Below are 11,502 nucleotides of genomic sequence, written 5' to 3'. Positions count from 1 at the left end.
TTCTTGCCTCTAAGGAGCATCTTGGTTGGACTTACTCCAGAGATTTGTTTGTTCTTTTGGCAGTCCATGGATGTTCAACACTCTACCAACACCACAGTTGAAAGGCATAAATTCTTTGGTCTTCCTTATTAATTGTCCATCTTGTAGTTGCATGAGAAATAACAGAAAATACTATGTATGGCTACAAGTTAGTTTTTGTACTGATAGCCTTGTTCTTTAGCTCATTGGAGAGGTCCTTAATAGGAATTTCCCAGTATATCTTTTGATTTTTTTTTTTAAACATAGAAAATTTTTTTTGTTTTTTGTTTGTTTGTTTTTTATTTTATTATTTTTGTGTGTGTGTGTACCATCAAATCAGATCTGACTGGTACAGGAGGAGATTGTCCCTCCTTCCCCGGCAGAGCATCTGGTGGATTTGAACCGTGCACCTCTGGGATTGTAGTTGCAGCTCCTTGCCACTAGGCCACCAGAGCTCCCCTAAACATAGAAAATGTTTTAATTATTTTTCCATTGTTGCACATTTTCTTCCCTCCTTCCTTTGCCCTCCTCACAATGCACCCTTTGTTCCAGATTGCTGTATACATATAATGCCTAATTATATATTCCTTTCAGACAGTTTTCCTCTCATCTGATCTAATGCAGTACTCATTATCTATCCATTTCCCCCCATTCTCCCTCCCCCCCATGTCTGCCCTATTTTATAACAGCAGTGTGATGCAGTATTTGTCCTTTTAAGACTGAGACATTTCACTTAGTATAATGTCCTCCAGGGCCCGCATTTTGTGTAATGTTTTCTGAGTTCATTGTTTCACAGTGCTGTGTAATATTCTGTTGTGTGAATGTACTCTAGTTTTCCTATCCATTCGTTTGTCAATGGGCACTTGGATTGCTTCTATCTCTTTACTACTGTGAATAATGCAGCATGGTATATTCAATATTCTTCTCCAGCATCACAACTCAAAGGCATTGATTCTTGTTCTGTCATCCTTAGTCATTTTCCAGTTCTCTGATATATAGCAAGCAACTGAGAAGACCATGGCCTATATCAGGAGTACCTTAGTGTCTAATATTGTTTAATAATTTTTCCATTGTGTTTCATTACCATTCTTTGGAATGGTAATGAAATCTCTTCCTAAAGGTTGGCCGGGTGGCTGTTTTCTAAATGTCTTGGTATAGATAAATGTGGACTTCCTGAATTACATATATATTTTTTAAATGTCTCAACATTAATACTTTTTTTTAAACTAATGTCTTCAATTTAACTTATAGTTCTTCCTCTAATGTTACCAGTTCTTGATCACATGCCACTTCATGAAATGGCAGAATATGATGAATTATTTTTGGTACTGTGACTCTTTGTATTTCTCCCATCTTCTTCTGATGCTTTTTTGCATTGTTGAATATTTTGCTTCTAGAAGAATCCTTTAGCTCTGTAGCTGAGGGCTTGAATATTTTTTTCCCCCCTTTAGCTCTTTTAGCTTGGAAAATGCCAAGCATCTTCTTTCTTTAGGGCTTTATATCTTCAAGTCTTTTCACATTTCATGACAAAACTGTGTTCTCGAGTCACCGTTAGAAATATTCTGTCCTGCTCTTTCACTTTATCATTTCTTCCATTTGCTTTAACTACTGAAAGTTTAAAAGTAAACTTCAGAGTGTCTTCTAATCTGTCCTTTAAAAAAAACCAAAAAACCCCAACAACTTTGTTTTCTTCATCTATGATGTCCTTGGTTTCACCTCACAATTTATCTTGTCTTGGTCATTTGCATCCAGTACATTGAATCATTTCTTGTGATGGTCTCTAAATTCAGCTGAGATGTACTTAAGCCTGCACTTTCACTCTTGTGGGCTTGTTTTAATTTTCTTAAACTTCAACTTGAACTTGCGTATGAATATTTAGTGGTCTGTTCCTCAGTCCTCCTGACCTTGTTCTGATCAATGATGTTAAGCATCTCTATATCTTTCCAAAGATGTAGTCAGTTTGTGATGGTATTCCATCTGTCCACATGCATCATTACTATTTATATTGTTGATTAAAGGTATTTGCAATTAAACTTACTTGGTCTTGCAAAAGTGATCTCTGGTGTTTTGGTCATCAAGGCCCTATTTTCCAGTTAGCAATGACATTTCTTCTTTGTTTCCAACTTTGATATTCTGATCACCAGTAGTTATTGTATTTTGATTGCACGTTTGATCAATTTCAGACTGCAGAAGTTGGATTTTTGAGAAATCTCCAGTTTTTTCTTCTTCAGCATTAGTGATTGGTGCAGAAATTTTAGTAGATATATGGATATTATAACCTACAAAGTTTGTACTCGGGCTAGATTCCACCCCCCCTTTTTTTCCAGGATGCCATGCCATGCCATCGAGTTGTAGACGACTCATAGCGACCCTATGAATGAAAGTTCTCCACACTTGTGTGACTTTCATCCTTTCTCCAGGTTCATAGAGTTTCCAGAGGAAAGCTGTTATGGAAGTGGATGCCATTCCTGCTTCCAAACTTATTTTAATTGGGGAGCTTCACCAAACATCATGGGTAACCATTATCACATTTAACACATCAGTGTCACAGTGTTCAGATTCACAGCAACCATGAGTTGCCTCTGTACGGCAAGTGGACTATACGACCTAGAAGAATGTTTAGAAAAAGGATAGATCTTGAAATTTTTCTTTTTTTGACAATCAGTGTGACATAATTAATTTCACTTTGTCATTCTTGGCATGATAGACCATAAAGTAGTCTAATAGAAGATGGCCAATACCAGTACTTTTCAGCTCACCAATACCTAGGATATCGATCTTCAGACATTGTATTTCATTTTGGACAGCTTCAAATGTTCCATCATATATTCCACATTCTGATAATTAATGATGCTTGCAACAGTTTTTTCTCATTTTGAGTTGTGCCACATCAGCAGATGAAGGTCTTAGAATCTTTTATTCCCTTTAGTCATTAAAGTCAACTCCACATTGAGGAGGCAGCCCTTCCCAGCCAAAGTTTATGTGCCTTACATCTTGAAGGCTCATCTTCTGGAACTACATCATAATGTTCCTCTGTTCCTTGTAAGAATTTCACTGGACAATTGTTTTGGTTTTGTTTGTTTATTCTCACTCAATTTTTATTTTATATTGGTTTCCATATAAAATTAATACACATTGTATATCATTCATGTACATTGCATTTCACTGGGCAATTTTTGAATAAGTATGTTGCCAAGTACTTCTTTCTAATCTATCTTAATCTGAAAGCTCCACTGAAACCTTTTCCTCATAAGTGACCCTGCTGGTATTTGAAAAATCAGCTACATAGCTTTCAGCATTATGGCGACATTCAGGCCATCAAAGTATGACAAGCTGATAGATGGGGAGGAGATGTGTTACCAGAATTTTTCTATATCCTGTGTACCTGCAGAAGTAATCTGAAACATGACAGGATTTCCTGCTAAGGACCCTGTCTTCATACTACAGAGCCTTGGAGCAACCATTTTTCCATACTAATGTCCTTTCTAGAATTCCTTACCTTATGTGATTTTACTTTGACCAACTAATTTTTTCTTGGGATGGGCTGAGCCCTAGGGTCAAACCAGCCTCTATACTGGCTTAACTAATTGGTGTTGTTGTTATGTGCCTTCAAGTCTCCTGTGACTCATAGCAACCCTATGTACAACAGCCCTATACCCTGCTCTATCCTGTGCCAATCTCACTGTCTCTGACACTCCCACCCTCATTACCCCAGTCACTGAATCAATCCACCTCATCGAGGGTCTTCTCCTGTGCTGTCCCTTCACCATCCCAAGCATGACACCCTTCTCCAAGGACTGGTCCCTCCTTGCAACATGTCCAAAGTATGTCAGACGAAGCTTCAGAATATTTACCTCCAAGGAACAGCCTAGTTTAACTCTCTCCAGACTGAACCTGGTCATTTTCTTAGCAGTCTATGGTATATTCAATACTCTTCTCCAACACCACACCTCAAAGGCATGAATTCTCCTTCTATCTTCCCTAGTCATTGTCCAACTCTTTTATTCATAGCAAGTGATCGCAAAGACCATGACCTGTATCAGGCACATCTTAATCTCCAGAGTGACGCCATTGCTCTTCAGTATCCTGGAGAGGTCCCTAACAGTAGACTTTCCCATTGCAATACATCTTTTAATTTCCTGGCTTAACTAATTAGGCAATGCAAAACTAGGATGCAGTGAGTTGCTTAATAAAGCCATAGTCTTTGTCATTCCCACACAATTATTAGATGGCCCATCAAGGATTGAAAAGCTTGCTAATTATGTAAATAATCTGTTCTTTCCAATAAACACCATAATTATATTTCTTTGAGTTCTGTGAAGACATCACAGTAAATTATTGACCTAACAGAGAAATAAAGGCTGATGACAGCATCGGTGCAAAGATCAGAAGGAAGAAATATGTTTGGCCTCTTAAGTTTCAGCCTCAGGCTTATGTTAGTGGTGAATTAGCTCCTTCCTCCTTTGAAATTCAGTAAGGAAATGAGATGATTCTACTATCATGCCATTTTCATAAATAATATTTTCTGGAAGGGAAGAAAGTAATAGAATATCCTAGAATAATTATTTAGCATTTAACAGAGAATGTACTGGCTTGTTCACAGTGACCTATGAACTAGAAAGAATTTTCTTTTTATAAATGAGGAAACTGGCTCAGCAGCTTAAATAACTTATCTTACATCTTTCAGCAACGATGTGCTGATGCCAGTACTCTTGGAAGACATTAAAGTTCTGTTTTGGGGCTCTTGCAAGAAAGAGCCTTATGTAGCATATGAGATGATCAGGAGTACGAATGAAAGTATTTTATCCCCAGGGGTTCTCCTCCATATTCCCACTCCATTCACCACCCCTGCCATTTTTACCAAGGCAAAATCAGGTTAAGTGACAGACCAAGGACAGCATTGAAGACACTTTTGTTGTTACGTGCTGTCGAGTCGTAGACAACTCATAGCGACCCTATGAGTTTCCGGAGGCAAGCTGTTTTGGAAGTGGATGCCTCTCCTGCTTCCAAGCTTGTTTTAATCAGGAAGCTCCACCAAACACTGTCCATCCAGCATGGGTCACCATTATCACATTTGGCACATCAGTGTCACAGTGTTTAGCATCACAGCAACCACGAGTTACCTCTGTACAATAATGCACAGACCAGTGCCATAAGTGCTAGAAAAATGTTTGACAGAAAAAACAATTTAAATCAGGCCCGAGGGCCTTGAGATACTAGAACCCTCAAAAGTCAGAGGTGAGGCAAAGTACTCCCTTACTTTGCCTTAGTTATGGATGGGTTAATGGGTAAGCCTCCTTTGTATCAGGTATCTCTGTATCTTTTTTTAGCACCATCTGGCAGGAGCCACCTTCCTTGGAGCCTACTCCCTGTACATTGCTCATTTACCAGTCAGTTTTGCAAAAGGCAAAACTGTCATGTATGTGTAACTTAGATTCAATAAGGTTCTGTCTTTTGTCATTAGAATGGCAACCCTACAACTGCTGAATCACATATGGACCTGTAAGAGACATTGCAAGTGTAATCACTGGTTCTAAGGACATGATACTACTTTTGGTCTCTTTACTGCATTTATTCTCTCCTACAAAGGACATTAAAGTTGATGTAGAAAAAAAATTTTTACAAAGTCCTCTCTCCAATTTAATTTTTTATTTCAATAATTAAGTAAATCTCAAGATAGAGACATTCTAAAAGTAAATTACTGTGCTCTAATGGAGTATTATCTAGTCATCGTTTTGTAACTCTGATCACAAAATTGAGTAAAACTGTGCACATGTGAAGTGTTTATGGCTTACCAAGGTGACCTGGCTAACTTGCTAATAATATAACTAAGCTATGTGGCACCTTTTGGTTTGTTGTTGTTGTTGTTGTTAGAAGCCTTCAAGAAAGCTGTGAACTCATATCAACCATGTGAACAGATCTACACCTTGTCCTATACTGAATCATCATTATGATCTCTGTCATGCCCAGGCCCACTGTGGTAGTCAGTCACTGAGTCAATTCACCTTGTTGAGGGTACTCCTAATTTTTCTGACCTTCTACCTTTGGCATCTCTAATGACTGGTTCCTCCTACCTCGAGTAATTGAGACAAAGTTTCACATCCTTGTCTCTAAGGAGTGTTCTGGTTGCACTTTCTGCAGGACAGATTTGTTAGTTCTTTTGGTACTCGATGGTTCATTCATTCAATACTTTTTGCCAGCACTGCAATTCAAAGGCATTGATTCTTCTGTAATCCTTATTCATTGTCCAGCTTTCAGATACATAAGAGGCAATTGAAAAGACCAGAGCTTGTCTTAGGTACACCTTAGTCTTTAAATAGATATCCTTGGTCTTTAGAACTTTGAAGAAAATATGACCCTCTTTAGAGCAGATTTCTCCAATACAACATATATTTTTTGATTTCTGACTGCTGCTATCATGGGTGTTGACTGTGAACTCAAGTAAAATGAAATAGTTGACAGCTTCAGTCTTTTCTTCGTCTATCATAATGTTGCCTGTTGGTCCACTGGTGAGGATTTTTGTCTTCTGGATATTAAAATGTAACCAATTTTGAAGGCTATAATAGTCTTTGATCTTCTGCACTGAGTTTTTCTGGGTCTTATTCAGTTTCTGCAAGCAAGGTTGTGTCATCTGTGTGATGCTGGTTGTTGATGAGTCTTCCTCCACTCCTGGTGCCACATTCTTCTATAGTCTAGCTATTCTGCATACAGATTGAATATGGTATGGAGAAGGGATACAATCCTAATGCACACCACCCTAATCTTGAACTATGCAGTGTTCTCTTGTTCTGTTTGGACAGTTGCTTCTTGGTCTATGACTGGGTTTCACATAAGCATAATTAAGTGTTCTGAAATTCTCATTATTCTCATTGTGAGCCACAGTTTGTTATGATTCATACAGTTAAATGCCTTTGCATAATCAATAAAACACAAATAAACATCTTTCTGGTGTCGTCTGCTTTCAGCCAAGATCCACATGACTTCAGTAATGATATCCCTTGTGCCACAGCCTCTTGTGAATCCAGTTTGAATTTCTGCAAGTTCCCTGTTAATGTACTATTTCGGTCATTTAAAAACACTCTTCAACAGGCTTTTATTTGTATGCAAAATTAATGATACTGTTTGATAATTTCCACATTCTTGGATCACTTCTACAAGATTGGGTAAACTTTTTTGAGAATAAGAACAAATATAGATCTCTTCCAGTCAGTTGGCCAGGTACTGTCTTCATAGTTGTTGGCAGAGAGGTTATCCAGGGTTTCATCTGTTTGTTGAAGCACCTGAATTGGTATTCCATCAATTCCTGGGGCCTTATTTTTTGCAGCTTGAACTTCTTGCTTCAGTACTATTGGTTATTGGCCAGACACTACTTCCTGAATGGCTCAGTGTCAACCAATTCCTTTTCGTACAATGATTCTCTATTCCTTCCATCTTCCTTTTGGTGTTCCTTACATTATTCAAGATTTTGCCTGTAGAATCTTTAATATTGCAACTCAAGGTTTAAAAAATTTGCTATTCAGTTCTTTCAGCTTGAGAAATGCTGTGTGTATTCTCTTTTGGTTTTCTAATTCTAGTTATTCACACATTTCATTATAACACTGTGCTTTGTTGTCTGTTCTGCTCTCTTATCTCAACATTTTTTCTCCTTGTTTTGGCTTCTTTTCATTCCAATGCAAGTTTCAGAGTCTCTTCTGATGCCCATCTTTGTCATTCCTTTCCTATCTTTGTAGCGACCTTTTGCATTCTTCATGAATTATGTCCATGATGTCATTCCACAGCTTGTGATTTCTACCACTTTGTTGTTGTGCCATTGAGTCAGGACAGATTCATAGCTGACCTTCCAGCAAGTTTTCAGAGACAGTAAATTGCACAGAAGATTGCCTATCTTTCTCCTGTGGAGCAGCTGGCAGATTTGAACCACATTCCTTTGGATCAGCAGCACAACTCCTTATCACTAAGCCACCAGAGCTCCCTTACCAACTTTAGCAGTCTGAAATGGAACACGCAATTAAGATGCATTAGTAATAATTAGGTGACTCGAATGCAAAAATTGGAAACAAAGAAGGACTGATAGTTGGAAAGTTTGGCCCTAGTGACAAAAATGAGCCTAGCAATTAAGTGATAAAATTTTGTACAACTAATGATTTATTCATCACAAACATTTATTTATAAAACATAAAGGACAATAACATGCATGGACCTCACTTGATGGACTTGACAGGAACTAGATTAACTATATCTGTGCAAAGAGACACTGGAGAAGTTCAGTATCAGCAGCTAAAACCAGGCCAGGGACTGACTGTGAAACAGACCACCAACTACTCATACGGAAGTTCAAGCTGAGGTACAAGAAAAGGAAAACAAATATATGAGAACCAGAATATGAATATTGGGCCTTTTGGGTGGGAACTTACAAATAAGGTATGTAGAATTCTAATGTGCTAACTGGTCAGTTTTGCCTTTCAACCACGCTTAAATTGAGTAGGCGCAGAGGCAGAAAACGGGGAATTTCATTACCATCAAGAAGGAAGAACTAGAGAGTGCTGCATGCCCTATGGACCTGAGATCTGCATGAACCAGAGAGGGACAGCGATATTCCTGCAGAGATGATGCAAGACCAAGACTGAAGCAGAAGTGGCAGTGGTGGAAGAGGAGAGACCAGTGTGAAACCACACTGTGGACTCCTGCCGTATTGAACAAGGAAGCTGAGTACTTGCTGGCTGAGTGCCTGAAGGCTATGCTGTCCTACAGTGGTGCAAAAGACACATCATTCCCAGTGCTAAGAGATCTTTGTAACAGCTGCCTGAGCAAGGCCAAGACCATGTAGCCAAAGGTCAGATAAAGAAGTCTGCTTGTGAACACACTTGCCTGTTCAGATAGAAGAACTGTATTCTGAGTTTTCCAACCTGAATTGTAGTCTATTATTTCCCTAGTAAACCTCATAATCACAAGATCACAAGTGAGATCTACCTGCTATTGTCACAAATTACTGAACAAATTATAGAAAAGTAGAACCTTGACAGGGGAGAGGGGCATTTGGTATTGGAATTGATAGAGGATGTGGTATGTGGGAGTATGTCTGACATAGGAATCAGCTTTGTACTACTGATGCTGCGAGTTAGTGGGGGCCAGATATTACCTCCCCTGCAGTACTTAACTACACTAGACAACACCGTGGTGTGGGTTGGAGGCTCTGGTGGCCTAGTGGTGAGAATCTGTGCTGCAATCTCGAAGCTATGCAATTTGAATCTGCCAGCTGCTCCGTGGGAGAAGGGTGGACGATCTTCTGAAAACTTTCTAGAGGGTCAGCTATGGGTCAGTTCTGACTCAGTGGTACACACTAGCCATACTTCCCACACTAATAAAGGCCCAGTGCTTGAATAAATTTTTTTTGCAAATATTTTTTTATTAATAATTTCTTTTACAATGACTAGTACAAAAATTGTATAAGGCGGAGTGTAACAATATTCACAATGTCCAAGCTGATCTACCAGTCCCTCACCTCCGACCTTAATTCTTCAGCCTCCCTTCAGTCCTCCCACTCCAGCTCTGGTTTTGGCTTCTGTGATTTGATGGAAGTTTTCACAGAAACAAAATAAAACAATTGTGGGTTCTCCAGGCTGATGTGCATGGGGCTGAAGCCTGAAGGCTGAGGCTGTCATTTTCAGCTCTGCAGTTGGCAAAGCTAGATCAGGTTAGATGCATGGCTCAAGGATTGAGTGTATGAATACTCATTATATAAGATCTCAGGGCTATAAACCACACTCCCTGGAGAACTAAGGGTGATAATTTGGGTAATACCTTCTTTTTAGTGGGGTAAAAGGGAGCTTTGGTGGTCTAGTGGTAGGGAGCTGCACTGCAATCCCAAAGGCTCACAGTTCAAATTCACTAGATGCTCCAGATGGAAGGATTCGTCTGCTTCACCAGATGGAAGAAGGATGGCAATCTCCTCCTGTGAGATTACTGTCCCTGAAAACCTACTGGAGGGTCAGCTACCATTTCTCTCAGCCGCAGTGGCCAGGAAATCCTCCCTGAGATAGAAATTCTAGTTTTGATGTATTCTGGGTTACTGTTCAGACTCCTTTTCCTCCCCAACCTGGGCCAGCAGGGAGGTTGCAAGAGGGTGGGCCAGGTCCCCAGAATTTAAATCGGTGAAAGGAATGCCACCAAGCTAAGACCCATTTCTTAGCTTAACTCTAAGATTTAAGGAGAAAGACAATAATAGCTTGGGATAATTAAGAAAACTCATCTTAAGTTAACTTCTTAATTAAAAAATAGGAAAGTTACTAACGATCTAGTAATACTCAGAAATGTGGGATTAGAAGCCTAAGTAGAGAAAGAACCTCTTATTGGCAAAACTATACTGAGGGGCTATAAGCTTAAAGTCTGAAGCTTCCCTTCTCCTTGGTATCTGCTTCAGTTCATTCCAGGTTCCAGGGAGAACGTGGGGAAATGCAGTGAGGGAGCTTCTCAGCAAAGCTGGCCCACCTACCCCCATTTAAAGAGTTCCAAGTTAAGAGTTTTAAAAACAGCTGGCACCTGGACCAGCATTCAAGAGAATGGAACTCAGGTTCTCGGAAAATTCCTGTCTCAGGTCTGAGGGTGTCCAGGGCTTCAGCTGAGTTCCTCTGGCCAACTAGTAGTCACATGGTCAGTGCTGTGGCCTTGGCCCCATCTCTAGGAGGGCTATCTATCATCAGACAGAGTTTGAGGGTGTCCAGCCCCCATGTGGTCTGAGGTGCTGTGAGATAAGGAAAAGAGGAGCTCTGGGGTCACTGGCTGTAGGTAGGCCAGCATGTCTTCTGGGCTGCACATAGAGTGGGGCCTTCAAGGTGGTAGAACCATTTCTCTTGGAGCTCCAAGCCCCTAGAATTGCTCATGGTCTCTCTTGGTTTCCTTGAGATCTCATTTGCTCCTAACTGCACTTGCAAGTCCATCTCTGGCCTCCATCTCCCCAGAGCCAATATGAGTCAGATGGACAAAATTCATTGGTTCCCCAATCATGGTCTGATCAATCCATCTCCTCTTCTTCTTTGGTTGGGGTTTCTCCATCACACAGCATGCCGATTTGTGCCAAAATTCCCTCATGTTCCCTGATGGTTTTGGTTTCAGTCCTCTACCTGAGGCCCCAGAGGGCTCTTGCTCTGTTGCCTTTGCTGCCCCCTCCTCACTGTCCCTGAGATTGCCACTCCTCCAGCGGAGCATCTGGTGGATTCAAACTGTGCTTTCGGGATTGCAGCACAGCTTTTTGCCATTAGGCCACCAGAGTTCCCTAGGATAACTCATTCTTGAATGAGATATTAAGCATAGACAAAGAGGCTAAAATCACACAGTGGAAGCTGTAGAGGGGAAGACCACATTACTTAATCCATGAGCCTTCTTGGGCCTCTCCAGCTGACCTGGTCTCTGTCTTGTTCATGCTAGAATTACAAAACTCTTTGAGCTTTACCAGCAAGTACCCAGAGATAACCCATTGTGTCAGAA

At 40.1% G+C, this 11,502-nt stretch overlaps 1 pseudogene; it reads right to left on the bottom strand.

Moving 5' to 3' along the window:
• Window positions 1-10,894: 10,894 nt before the first annotated feature.
• Window positions 10,895-11,106, bottom strand: LOC102845773 (annotated as a pseudogene).
• Window positions 11,107-11,502: the final 396 nt, after the last annotated feature.

This window comes from Elephantulus edwardii, unplaced genomic scaffold, assembly GCF_000299155.1.
Source record: "Elephantulus edwardii isolate Elephantulus edwardi_28Jun2011 unplaced genomic scaffold, EleEdw1.0 scaffold00019, whole genome shotgun sequence".
Taxonomy (NCBI): Eukaryota; Metazoa; Chordata; class Mammalia; order Macroscelidea; family Macroscelididae; genus Elephantulus; species Elephantulus edwardii.
This window is presented reverse-complemented; position numbering and strand designations above follow the sequence as displayed.